A 14,788-nucleotide genomic window follows, 5' to 3' on the forward strand; every position below is an offset into this window, starting at 1 on the left:
TAAGTACAATTATTTATTTGTAATGTAAATATTAGTAATTAATAAAACTGTAATAAAACTTAGTTGGTCTATCCCCTACGAACTCAGTTTCTCCACATTATACCCGTAACAATAGTTATTCTGAAGCTTTTTAATTATACAAATACAGATTTAAAAAAAAAACTACTTAATTGGGGATCAATATATTGCAATAAATTAGCACTTGTAGAAAGCAAAGCATGTAAATTTTTCTGTCTTTAACCGTTTACCATACAATTTCTACAATTAGCTTTTTTGCTCACATTTAAGTATTTAAAAAAAAACACATTTTTTTTTTCATTAGACCTCTAAATCTGTCAGCATAATTTTTAACCTGGTATTAAAACTTGTTCTGAAATATGTAATAACATATTTTTTTGCAAATTGAACTTGATGTTGCCATCGATTTTTCTAACAGTCTTGGATGAGTGTCCCCCCCCCCCCCCCCCCGGCCACTTTTTCAAATGGTTGCAAACGTAAACCTTAAAATATAAATCTTATTTTCTAATATCGCCAACTTTTCAGTCTCGGCGTAATTGCGTGAAATACTACCATTCCAATTCTCCCACGCTCGCTCGCAAATGACACTGAGCCACGGTCCACCGCACTGATAGCGGCTTGCGGAACTAGACCGGCCTCACCAGCGCTCATTTCCCGTGGTATAGCAATATCAAAGAAACTGGCTACCCCGGAGTATCCATGGAACAGGTACCTAACAAATGTAAAGAAAAAATTGAAGTACGCTCCACCTCACCTTAAGTATGTTTACATTAAACATTTATCTAAATTAAGACTTTTTGAAAGGCGTTATTTTCACGAATTTAAAAAAAGAATTATTGAAATACGTCTCGCGTAATTTTCTTCCAGATTACAATTTAAAAGGTTTTTGCTGCCTACTCAAAAGGAAAACCAACTGGCATACGTAAATAAAACATTCCAGTAAAAACATTCCAGAAATTTAACTTGAAAAAAAAATTAATTGTGTCGTAAATAAGGGCAAGTATTGTTCCTAAAACGATTCTGAGACTATCCGTGTGTTAAAACATTGTAGCATCGCCTGTGTTTCGTGATTGGTTGAGATTCTCGCAGGTACACCGGCACACGAATCGCAGCAATTCTGTCCGGGAGCACACACTTGCTAATTTGCATGGTCAAAGTGGCAATAGCTTCTCTCACAGAAGGCGCCAATTACAACGATGAAACTACTGGAGCGCACATAACTTTATTGCAATCCTACGGGCGCTCGGATTGTTTCGCGAAAATTACATTCCCCACGGCATGAAGTAGGCAGTAGCGTTTACTTTTACCTGGAAAGTATCAGACCTTCAATATCCTTATTTTGGGTAGGCAGACCTGGATGTTTAAATTAGAAACTTGAAAGCTAACTACACAAAATTATATGCGACGTATAAAATTGTTATTTTAATGACAGTCATACTATTTAAAATGTTTGCATGTAGAACAATGTAGGTAATATAAAATAATGAGCCTCAAGAGCCAAACGCCCTTAAGAGGTCAAACATTTTGTTAGTAACAATTTAATAGATCAGGAAGTAGAACAAATCAAAATGATTGGACTCGCTATCAGGAGGGTTCAGTACAAATTCCAGTTCAGCCTTTCTTATTTAGTCTTCCGCGAGAGGGCTTAAATGGCTTCTAACCATAGTTCACGGACGCTTCATTCACAACATTATTTACCTGTGCTGTATTTACCCATCTCTGATCTCAATGTCAACTAGAAGAAAATAAAATTATTTGCATTTCATACGGGACTAAATCTTTTGTATTTATCTGTCTCTAAAGATCTCAATGTCTACTATAAGTAAAGAAAATCAATTAAAACACGTAAAATATTACTGTGTTATGTTTATCCATCTCGGATGATCTCAATATCTACTATGAATAATAATAAGTACGGGATTAACTGAGTTGTATTTAACCGTCTCTGGTGATCTCAATGTAATCTAAAAGTAAATAAAATTAATTACAATACATGCAGGATTAACTGTAATGTGTTTGTCTACCTCTGATGATCTTAATGTTGGCTAGAAGTAAAGAAATTTAATTACAATACATACGGGATTAACTGTGTTGTGTTTACCAGCCTCTGATAATTTCAACGCTACTATAAGTAAAGAAAATTAAATGCAATACTTACTGTTGTTTTATGTTAATATGTGTCTGAAAATATCAATTTCTACTATAAATTAAAAATTTTAACAATACACAAGGGATTAAGTGTGTGGTATTTACTAGAAGAAAAAAAATAATTACAAAATGAATGGGATTAACTGTGTTTTATTTATCCGGATCTGTTTATCTTTATGTCACCTGGAAGTAAAGGGAATAATGTATCTATAATACGTACGGGATTAATTGTGTTGTATTTATCTGCATATAATGATTTTAATGTCACCTAGAAGTTAGGAAATTTATTTGAAATACTTAAAGGAAAATAGTTTTTTCAGGGCATACTAAAGTTTAAGATTAATGGTAGATTAATAGCAAGTTGCTTACACATTTACTTACTCACAAAATTCAAACTAACCTGTGCGGAATCAGGTAATGAATAATTTCTGCTCCTTCGTGGGATTGAACCCAAACCTTTATTGACACTAACAGGAAAACTGCGCCTGGTTGGGTGCCTGGATCCGCTGAGCTAATAGGCTCTCTCCATCGGAGAATCTGAAACATACAGACCTTCCCTAATAAATATAAATATTCGATACGAACGACAGTGCCATGAGTAATGATATTTTAAAAAAAAAATATTTGTTTTCAATTAACGTTAAATTATTCAAACAAACAGCTACATATTCTTACAAAACATTATCCAATTTTTTTTGACAATCATTAACCAAAGATTTAAACCATTCATAGGGGTGTGCTTAAAATGGCACTGATATAAAAATTAAATATTATTTAGTAATTTTTCAATACATTCAATCCTAAAATTAAATTTCTTGAATGTTAGTTCTAACTCGCTACCTTTTTACAAAAGTCTTAAATAGTATAATTTGCATTCAATCAGAATCATGCATTGCTTCAAAATAAATATATGACAAACTTATGTTTGAATTTCTGATTTTCTGTCAGAGAACAGCAACATATTTCTGACTTAACTATTTGTACTTTAAGCCCTATTTATCAATGAAATCAATTTTTTTAAATTCAACTGGCTTAAAATAAGTTATTTTACAATATTTTTTTTTATATATTCTCAGGTATATATAAAAAGTAGATGCTACCTTAAATTGAATTATCTGCAATTAATTGAAAAATGTGATTAACATAAAAGTAAGTATACAGCAAATGGTTTTGCCTTTGATGCATTAGTGAGAAAGGAAAATAAAAATCATTTTAAAATATGTAAACTAATAACATTATTAAAATGAAAGCACATCACTTAATTAGTTTAAAAACCTTTTTCAATAATACTAAAAAAAAATCTGGAAAAAAATGATTATGTAGAAAAGCGTTCCACGAAAAAAAGAATTATTTGATTTTTTTTAACTAAATTTTCTTAATAATTTCTAATACAACTCTAACGTCAAAAACTATTTGCTAATAATTTTTTTATTTGCAGTTTTAATTACTGAAGAAATACAGTACTACAGTTAGAGAGTTTATTTGATTAAATATTCATTTTTGTAACTTATACGTAACTATATTACAAAATTCCACAGTTTTTAAACATATCAACAAACATCTAAATTTATTCTGAATACCTTAAATTCTTAATTAAGCTTTCAACTGGTGATAACGAATCGAAGTATTGTAGATGATGTTAAACCAGTGTTAAAATTTTGTGAATCCCGATATTACTTTTTAAAAAGTAATCTTTGAGAGTGAAATATCATTTTTAAGTGCCAGAAGCTATTTTTACACACAGAGATTAAATTACATTTCGCGAGTTAAAGATATAAGCTCTGTAATCACAGAAAAAAGTAAAATTATTCAAATAACTCGGAAATAACGAAGAAAGGATATGATTTATTTATGCACATTACTTTTTGCTTTTTACACTGTTATCAAAATTAACTTAATATGAAATAGTTTAGAATATTTTATCAAGAAAATGCACTGTCGGTTTCATTTTCAGACACCCACATATCCCTTGACACTGCTTTAAAATTAGAAAAGTTTTTTGTCATAATTAATTATGATAAATAGCTTAATAAAATTAACCTGTATGGCCTGACTAATGATAAATGTAATGTGGTTTCATATGTGTAAGTTTAACACTTCAAAATGTTGTATTCTAATTGATGAATGCATTAAATAAATATATTTGTAATAATGTTTGCCATAGATACAATAATCATTATCTATAATCAATAGATGTGTTTCGACAAAATTTTGTGATTATTTCTGTGACTGCGTATGTGCCTCCCAAAATATTTGACGTGAGCTTTTCTGGGTTCAAGTTCCGGGCAAGGCTTTTTGATTGTAAGAATGCATTAAATTGAATTTGTAAGTTGCCCCCAGTTATCTTACCGGCATGAAATCTGGGTTGTCAAAAATGACAATAAAATTTTAAAAATTAAATAAAATAATCAAATTATGTGAGAAATAAGCTAATAAAAATAGGATTTTTATTTTAGTTGAAGGAATAAAGTTTCTTTAAAGAGTCATGTAAGATTTACTTGACGCTAAAGAAAGAAAACATAAAATATGTGCACGCCAATTTTAATTTTTCTGTTTCAACCAAAGTTAATAAAAAAGCCTAAAACACATAAGCAAATAATAAACATTCGGCCATAACATAAACTCATAAAAAATACTTACTTTAAGGAAACTAATTCATCAGAATTCTAAGTACTAGCACCATATTTGTTACAATTTTCAAGATTATAAACTGACAACTGTGCCAAAGAATGTTACCATTGATCCTAATTTTACGGGTATGCGATAAGTATTGCAAAGGCACAGCTATAAAAAGCAAATATACATTTTAAAATATAATACGCACACACAAAATAAAAAAAATGCAATTTATCCATCTTCAAAATGCTCTTCTCCACCACACGATGCTAAGGTTCACATATATGCAATTACGCATTTGATTTGTCACAGAAAACAGCATGTTTGGCACCTTATATTCACACACAAAAAACTGTGCTTAAAGCACTTCAATTTTGTTATATTTCTTCTCTATAAGTCTCTACTTGTTCAAAGACATTTCAATAAATGCAAATTTAATTTTTACAAAAGTTATAGGATAATGTATTAGGTCTTCATTTATTTATATGTGTATGTGTACTTCCGTGATTTGAAACGAAGTATTAATTAATTGTTACTGAACTCATGCCATGCAACAGTAAGCAAGAATTTAATTCCACACGAAGTTACAGATACCAACCAAACACCGCATGGCATGGGCATCAAGTTTGGTCGAAAACGAATATCAATTTCACCATATTTTATAGGCACGCATGCAACTGCACAGTTAATTTAATGTGACGGTCCAAAAAAAACGGTGCAAATAAAGTGTGTTTTAAAGGGTCAAAGGTCGTTGCCTTGAGCGCATAACGTACGATATTATGATACCTCGACTGGATGGAGTCTCGTGTGAAACTTGCCAATAGTTGTCTGTGAACTGAACAAAATGCAACGCTTTGGCCATACGTTTTTGTGACAGGGTTTTGTTTTGGATACTAAGGCCTAGTCAGCCATAGCTTTATTTTCAAAAATATATTTTGCCGTTAACGGTACCTAAATTGTGTGTGCTTTAGGATGTTTCGATATACATTTATAGCAAACGGGATAGCAACTAGGGCAAACAATGCTATCCCGTTTACTCTACCATTGTAAACGCTCCTTAAATCCAGCAGTGTTCAAATAATCAACGAAAAATACCATAGTGTGTTTTTCACACGAGATGGGAAAATGAGAGACCACTGCTATCATGTTTCATGTATTCTTCCACGCGTCTCCAAATAGCGTGCACTCCAAGATGGTGGTGTTCTGCTACACACAATGGCGGCCTAGGGTAGTTGTCACAGCTGGCATTATTACAACTTGTCGCAGCTCTTTTTTCACCCCTTTTTCCCGGCTCTCCCCCTTCCCCTTTTTTCGCAATGCTGTTTCCATGGAAACTAGGCGGCAACCATTCCGGTTGGTCCAGGCCACACGTCTGCGGCGCGACCTGCCACGACCTGTTAGGAACAGAGATCATGCGGCCGCACAGTGGAGTATTTGTACCAAAATCCTGGCCAAAAAAGAAAAAAAATATTTCGTTTAGTCACAGCAGAAATGGTATTTTCTTGTTGCCTAATCACATGCGCGTCGAGCAGGGTCTATTTTTGTACCATGAGTCATATCCGGTGACTGCTACGCTTAGTTGAAGAGTTGATGTCTATGTGTGCGGACGTGCTTGTGCTAGAGAGTTCACCGTTCGTGTTCTTCAACATACGTGTTTCTACTAGCTGTTAGGATTGACATATTGTCATGAAATTACGTACAGCTGTTAAATAAGGTAATTGTTTCATTTCAATGTATATTTTATTGTGAAAAATTATTTAAGTGCCGTAATAAAAAATAACAAACTTAGGACAAAATGTGTGTTCGAAAGGTTAGAAAAAATTTATGATTTCAAGAGACTTTTTGAATGTGTGTCGGGCCTTGTCGGGCTGTCGTTTTAACATATTCTTAATACGTTGCCCACTAAGTTTCAATACCAGAAGAGAAATTTCCCGCATGAAGTTGCCATTTTTATTTAACACTAATTTTAAACATTGGTGTGGATTTTTACAATAGTTTTCAGTTTAACAAATTTGACTGTTGCCTATCAAAGGATACCGGAAAAACTAATTTTACTTTGGTTTATTATAGCTCTTGTATTTGTAATACATTGCCAGCATTATTAAATAAGAAATAATAACATTACAGTCCCTACCAAACGTTTTGCACCGCTAGTAAATTCTAATAAAACTATTACAGAACTAGGTACAAGTTGCTATTCAATATTTGTGCTTAAATTAATATTATGAGCCAGTTGATTCATCAGTGCTGAGATATGCACGTGTTGGAGACTGGGAATTAGAAAATAAATTGAGGAAAATACCCTATGTGATGCTCCTCTCTTAATTTTGGAGTGGACATATTCCCATCAACATTCACTTTCAAAGTTCTGTGCGTTTACTATTTTCTTTGTCCCAATCATGCTTCTTATCCAGATATTAATGTGATAGTAAATGTGGTTTTGTTAACACACATTTATTAAAAATCTTATACATTTATATTTATCGTGATATAGATAAGATTTAAGATATCGGTTTTTAAGTGATTGCCTACGTTATACTAATATAAACCGTAAATAATATTTAGATATTTTTTTTAAAATAATATGTAAGTATAAACTTTACTTCATAATTAATTACAGTCATAAATATTAGTTTATTTTGTTTTAGGTTCCGAACATGGAAAAGGAATTTACAAGAATGTCATTATATGAACTACTCCGGGAATCTCCAAAAACAAATCCATTGTTGAAAAGCTTCATTTTATGGAACACAGAGTAGCTGACACAACAAAGTGCCCAGAAGATGAGAGAAAGTCATTAAGTCGCTTACTCAGGTATTTTAAAGCTGATTTTAAGAAAAGGTGGTCTTTAGCCAATAACAAAGAGGAACGGTTTCTCCAGAACAATGGTAAATGGTTATCGCATACCATTAAGGGGAATGGAAAGGTACAATATTTTGGGAATCCTGGAATCGAAGATCAAGGATAAAATCTGAACTACTCATCATATTTCTTTGCGGTTTGTTTTGCCAACTAGATAATTTAATTACGGAGGGTTGTGTGTACAGCAGTGTCCACAATAATGCATAGTTTTTTAGAAAAAAAATTAAATAACTTTATGCAGAAATAAGGGGTATTATCCACAAAATTAAAAATTATACCAAAATGTACTTTTTATATTGTGTAATATAATATTATCTAGAACTCTATTATAATCAAAGTGAAAAACACTTGATCGCTGAATTTTAAAGGAATTTTAACCAATTAAAACCTGCCATGCAACATTTAGGTAAGGAAGGACACGCTTGTTGAGCAATTACGTAAAATTCTGTATTATAGAGCTCTAGATAATATTGTATTACACCATTCAAAAATTATATTTTGGTATAATTTATAATTTTGTGGCTAATACCCCTTATTTCTGAATAAAGTAATTTAATTTTTTTCTAAAACACTATGCATTATTGTGGCCACTTCTGTACACACAACCCTCTGTAATTAAATTATCTAGTTGGCAAAACAAACCGCAAAGAAATATGATGAGTAGTTCAGATTTTATCCTTGATATTCGATTCCAGAATTCCCAAGATATTTTACCTTTCCATTCCCCTTAAGGTGCCCAACTTTTCATCAACTACCTCAGGTCGCGGTCATCCTACGAAGGACTTCATTGAGTCAAGTGAGAGGACAAAACGCAGGAAAACAGAAGAACTCAGACAACAGTTCACCCCTGAAGAACAAACATATGCTGCATCAATGAATCACAGAGTTTCAGGAAATTCTGATGCTGCTGATTTAATGAAAAAAATCACTGAGACTCCAACAAGGCCTAGTAAAATTAAAACAAATCTATTGTCAAACAGAAATTCAGTAAAAAAACACAACCCTTCAGAAGCATTGTCTATTTTTGTTCAAGCGGAATTAACAAAACCGCATTATCAAGTAATTTATAGTGCAAACAAAAATGTTTACCCTTGCTATTCACTGCTCACAAAAGCAAAAAAAGAATGTTACCCAAGCGAAGACTCCATTGTCGTTTATGAAAGAAAAGCAGAAGTTAACCTCTTCAAGGTTATGCAAATACTTAGAAGAAGTGTTACAGGTACTGTCGTCAGAAGAAAAACAAAATTTGGAATTAATCTCAAAATGGGGGTGCGATGGTTCTCAGCAAACACAGTTCAAACAAAAATTTGAAAACATAGCTGATAGTGATGCCAGTATTTTTTAAAGCTCATGTGTGCCCATAAAATTAATTGCTAATAACCATACAGAGAAAAAAATTATATGGCAGAACCCAACACCTTCCTCCACAAGATTCTGTAGGCCAATTCGCATCAGTTTTGTACATGAAACTGCAGATGTTACTCTTGATGAAATTAAGTACATTCAGGAACAAATAAAAACATTGAAAGAAACAGAAGTGCCAAATTTTCATGGAGCTGTGAAGATTCGACACACATTACTGTTAACAATGGTTGACGGAAAAGTCTGCAATGCTGCAACTGGCACGACATCGACAATGAGGTGTTACATCTGTGGATCTACATCAAAAGATTTTAATAAATTATGTAAGGATTTCACAGAAAACCCCAATACTTTAACGTTTGGACTGTCCCCTCTGCACACACGGATCAGGTTTTTGGAATCAATTTTGCGTTTGTCATACAGAATACCAATTAGCATTTGGCAAGCAAGAAGTAAAGAACAGAAGAGAATTGTTGCGGATACTAAAAAGAACATTCAAAAAATGCTTAAAGATGAACTTGGATTATTGGTTGATGTTCCAAAGCAAGGATTTGGAACTACGAATGATGGGAACACATCAAGACGCTTCTTTGCAGAACCAGACACTGCATCACGAATTACTGGCGTGAATGTTGAACTTATTAAAAGATTAAAAGTAATATTGGAAGCTATTTCAAGTGGGCACCATATTGAAGAGACGAAATTTCATAAGTATGCTTATGAAACAGCCAAGCTATATGTGAGCCTCTATAGTTGGCATCCCATGAGTCCAACAATGCACAAAGTATTGATGCACGGAGCTGCAGTAATTAAAGAAGCTATTCTGCCTATAGGCCAGCTATCAGAAGAAGCTGCTGAGGCTAGGAACAAACATTTCCGGATGTACAGGACGAAGTATTCCCGAAAATTTAACAGAGAAGTGTGCAGCAGAGATGTCCTCAATAGGCTGCTGTTAAGCAGTGATCCTTTTTTGAGCTGCTCTACACAGAGGCGAAGGAAAACAACTAAGCCATATAGCAGCGAGACTCTGGAGCTTCTTCTGCCAGAGATGGCTGAAATTCGTTCTACCAAAAGAAGCGAAGATGGGTGCGATGAAGAAGCTGAATATAATTACGAGGAAGCAGAGGAGAACCGTAGCAGTAGCTCCGAAGACTCGGATTAACACAGTGCGCGTTCATCGTAAAGACACAAGAAATTACAATGAAGGCTGAGAATAAACTGAACTCATTTTTGTAAATAACTTATCATCTATAAATACTGGTATGAATACAGAAGTAAATGTAAAATGAATCAGGAATGTGAATAGCTTTCCACTTAATAGGCTTTGCTTTTATTTTATTGTTGAATCCAGTTGTTCTTTGGTGCACAAGAGCTTCATTTAAGTGTTTTATTGCAAAAATAGTTCACAAAAAGTCGTCTATACTGTTTGACTTCAAATAATCCAAAAAATATTTTTGGCCAGGATTTCGGTACAAATACTCCACTGTGGGCCGGCCAGTTCTTCGTATCGAGACGAGACCACCATGTCACCACACATCAGCACATCTTTGCACTTTATTGCTTTCACTCAACGCTCTTTGTGGATCCTCGCGTGGGCGTAGATACCGCGGGCCAGGCGGATACCGCCACACGCTAAGCCTTGGGCCGCAGATTCCGCGGGACCCCACGAATCCTACATGCGTCCTCCAAGCGAACATTCTCCCAGCCCTTTGTCCAGTAGTGAACTTTCACAATTATCAACAGATACCGAAAAACTTCGCGAATTCATTTCGTGATTGGCTAAACTTCAAACAATTCTACCTATGAATCAGCAATATTTTTGTGATTTTCTCAGTGTGCTCCGATTATGGCTGTCAATTATTTGTTAGTTTCTCAAAGTGCTTCTGGTCATTCCTGACGAGACTTATGTTGGTTTACTCCGTGTGCTCTTGATTATTCGTGTCAATATTTTATTGGATTTCTCCGTGTGCTTCTTTTTATTTCTGGCAAGAGTTCTTCTGATATTCTCCGGGTGTATCTGGTTATTCCTGAGAAAAATATCCCTGCATGTATGTTTTTCGTAATCAAGCAAGCAAATTTATTCGGAATATTGTTTAATTAGTGAATTTCTGCTACCAAATCAGTAATCTAATATTTTTTATCAGGTATAAATAGACAAAATTACATTTATTTCTCAGTCTAGTAATATGCCTTGAGACAGCTCAAAAACACTGACAGCAAGACGAACTTCATTCTCTTTCATGTCTATCGAAGCCCTTCTTCTATTGCGATCATGAGTGAGCATCTCGCATCCCACATAAAAATATAAATAATATATACCTCAACACAACACATGATGACATCTGTTGGCAAGAATAGAGACTACTTGCAACAAGTTCTTTAGCACGAAATAAATTAACTCTCGCAGCTGAATAGAAATAAAGACAGTTAGAGCCATGAAATCTCGTAGCCTCGTAGACTTGTAGCTTATAAGACAAGTGGCCTTTGTCGCCACAAAGACTTGTTGTCTTGTAGCTTCGTAGCCAAGTCGCCTTGTAGCCACATGTTGCTGGAGCAGTTAGGCCTAAGGCATCTGGAGCCGATGACTTTTGGAGCCAATGACTTTTGAAATTAAATACTGTTAGAGCCAAAGATTTTGGGAGCCGATGACATTTTGAACCAATGATTTTTGGAGCTGATGACTTTTAGAGCCAGTGAATTTTGGAGCCAAAAACTGTTGGAGCCAACAAGGACTGTTGGAGCCGATGATTTTGGAGCCAAAGATTTTTGGAGCCAATTAATTTTGGAGCCAATGGCATTTTATGCTAAAGACGGTTGGAGCCAATGAATTTAGGAGCCAATGAATGATATTTGGGGCCAAAGACTGTTGGAGCGGAAGACTTGTGGTGCCGAAGACTTTTGGAGCCGATTATTTTTGGAGGCAATGGTTTTAGGAGCCGATGACTTTTGTAGCTAATGACTTTTGGAGCAAATGTAGTTTGGAGCTGATGACGTTTGGAGCCAGTTACTATTGGAGCCAAAGACCAATGGAGCCAGATACTTTTGGAGACAATGACATTTGGAGTCAAAAACTGTTAGAGCCAAAGACAGTAAAATTCAAAGACTGTTTGAGCCAAAGACAGTAAAAGTCAAAGACTGTTTGAGCCAAAGACAGTTGGAGACATTTTAGCTTACCGTAAATTGATCGCATGCTACTAAGTTGAATGTTCGTTCAAAGCTGATTCCTTTTCGTTTAAATGTATTTCCTTTTTGTTGATTGTACTTCTAAATGTGCTTCCTTTTTGACGACTGTGCTTTCTTTTTTGAATGTGTTTCCTTTTTTTGAATGTGCATCTATAAGTCTTTACTCAGGACATGGTTCGCGTAATGGTTCGGAGACAACTGGTCTATATACCTGACATTGAACATGACCTTATTGAAATGTTAGTCGCGTATCGAAGATTAATAACTCTTGGTTCGGAGATGCTTGGCCTATACATCTAACATTGTAAATGACCTGGCTTCATGGTTCGGAAACGCTTGGCCTATGCGCATGATTTTGTACATGAACTGTTTAAAATGTTCGCCGAGTATCAACGAAAAATACCTCGTGGCTACTGATTGGATGTATTTGACCACCTACTGGATGCAGCTGGCTACCAGCTGGATGTGTCTGGCCATCTAATGGACATGCGTTTCTGTCCACTGAATAGATGTGTCTAGCCACCGATTGGGCGTACCTTGTCATCGACATGGTGTTAGCCTGACCAACCGATTAATCGTGCTTATCTTGCCATCCTATCTTACGTTCATAGACAACCAACTGGATGTGGCTGTCCACCTACTGGGCATGCGTTCCTGGTCACTGAATAGTCTTGTCTGGCCAACCGACTGATGTGCATGGTCACTGACTGGACGTACCTTGCCACCAACTTGACGTGTTAGCCTAAGTAACCGACTGGATGTTCCTAGCCACCGACTGGATTTACCTTGTCACCAACTTAGCATGTTACCCTCTCCAACCGACTGGATGTACCTGGCCACCGACTGGACGTGGCTGCTTAATCGACTGTCATGTGGAGATGCCCCGAAAACACAGAACAAGGCATGCAAAGGAATCGTTTTGCCTTCTAAGAAGACTGTAGACATCGAGCAATGCTTGTAATTTGCTTGTTCTTTTTTGTACTTGTAGAATTTCTGTAATAATTTTTTATTTGTAATGATGTTTTTTCTCAAACCTTTCATTTTTCGGTAACTTTAATTAAATGATTTTTATTGTATCAAACAAGGCTATAACTAAGGATGGATATCGATAGAATAAGTATTATTTTAACATGAATTTTTTTTATGTTTTTTGGAATTTTTCCCGAATTTCTAGGTTAACATTTAAAGAATTTCAAGATGATGGCCAAGATGGTTAACAATATGGTGGACACCACGGTAATAAATACAACTCCACTCTATCGGGCAAAAATAAACATAAATGGCGACAGTGACCTCTAGCAGATGGAATGTGTGGTACGTGACACTAGTGCTCCTTGTATCAATTACTAAAAAACAATATGGCGGACCCAAGATGGCTGCCCTAACGTTATACTGTCTGGCGTAATATCTACCTTCACATTAGTGGTGGGAATTCAGTCTGCCGGTGGCTTTTGTGGAGGAAGGAAACGCTGACATTTTTAATCAAATGACCTCGTCAGATTCTAACCGAGGACTCCTTACTCCATGATTAAGTGTATTTTTAGTTAAAATTTAATTAATTCATTTTTAGTACTTTCATGTTTTATAGCATAAAAATTATGGATTTTCAAGATGGCGGCCGTAACGAAAAATGTAAAATTATGAAGTGGGGTGTTCAATTACAAGATGGCAGCTGTCGTCAGATTCTAAAAAAAGACTGTGACATCAGATCCAAGATGGTGTACATGTTATTAGAATTAAAGGTGGCGATTGTAACGAAAATTGCAACATTCGGGGTCTGGAGCACTCGATGCCAAGATGGCGGAATACAATATGGCGACTGAGGTCAAAGGTTAAGGTTAAAGTTCAATGTCAAGGTCAAAGTTCAAGGTCAACAGTCAAGGTCAAAGTTCAAGGTCAACAGTCAAGGTCAAAGTTAATGTCATCCAAGAGAGACGCCGTGATGCCAGGGTGGTCGGTCATCGACCCCATCCTAATCCTGACTCTAGCTCCAGTGCCAGAATCCCCATTCCTATACTGCTTTTGCATTACTTTCAAACAAGTCATAACCAATGACAAGCATATAGAACGAGTGTCTCCGAACCATGAGAGATTGTTCGTCGAACTTCTTTATCTTTGAGACACATACGACATTTTTCAACCAGACAAGAGTCTCAGAAATGTCGATCTACAGCAAGGATATAATCCATTACAAGAAAATAAACCAATTAAGAGGCCGTGTCACAAATTTGCGCTCCTATCTATATCAATGTTATTTTAAAAGGCAGTTTTTCTCAAAGTCTATAAGAGGTAGGGGCCGGAAATTTTGCCTACTGAAAGTATACAATACATTTAACATAACCACTTTTTTTTCAAATTTAGTTATCATATCATATATTATTTATGTGATGAAAATAATATTATCAATATTTTTATTTGTCCAGATACAGTGAAATTTTGCTTATATTTATAATTATTTAGCAAAAACTGAAAAGGCCATTGAAATGTTTTGCACATTACCTTCCTATCAGTGTCTTCATGATCATGATGGGTTTAAAAACCTGGGTGTAATCAAGTCTTTAACTATTACATGACAACATTTATACTTAATAATTTGGAG

The 14,788-nt window shown here is 35.0% G+C and overlaps 1 protein-coding gene across 21 annotated transcripts in view; it reads right to left on the minus strand.

Moving 5' to 3' along the window:
* LOC134529441 (uncharacterized) overlaps positions 1-14,788 on the minus strand; it is a 631,226-nt gene that overhangs the window by 261,497 nt on the left and 354,941 nt on the right. For all 21 annotated transcript variants that reach the window (XR_010074585.1, XR_010074583.1, XR_010074597.1 and 18 more), the window contains one exon: positions 2,567-2,703. The gene's annotated coding sequence lies outside the window, so the exon portion shown is untranslated. The remainder of the gene's footprint in view (positions 1-2,566; positions 2,704-14,788) is intronic.

This window comes from Bacillus rossius, chromosome 2 (genome assembly GCF_032445375.1).
Source record: "Bacillus rossius redtenbacheri isolate Brsri chromosome 2, Brsri_v3, whole genome shotgun sequence".
Taxonomy (NCBI): Eukaryota; Metazoa; Arthropoda; class Insecta; order Phasmatodea; family Bacillidae; genus Bacillus; species Bacillus rossius.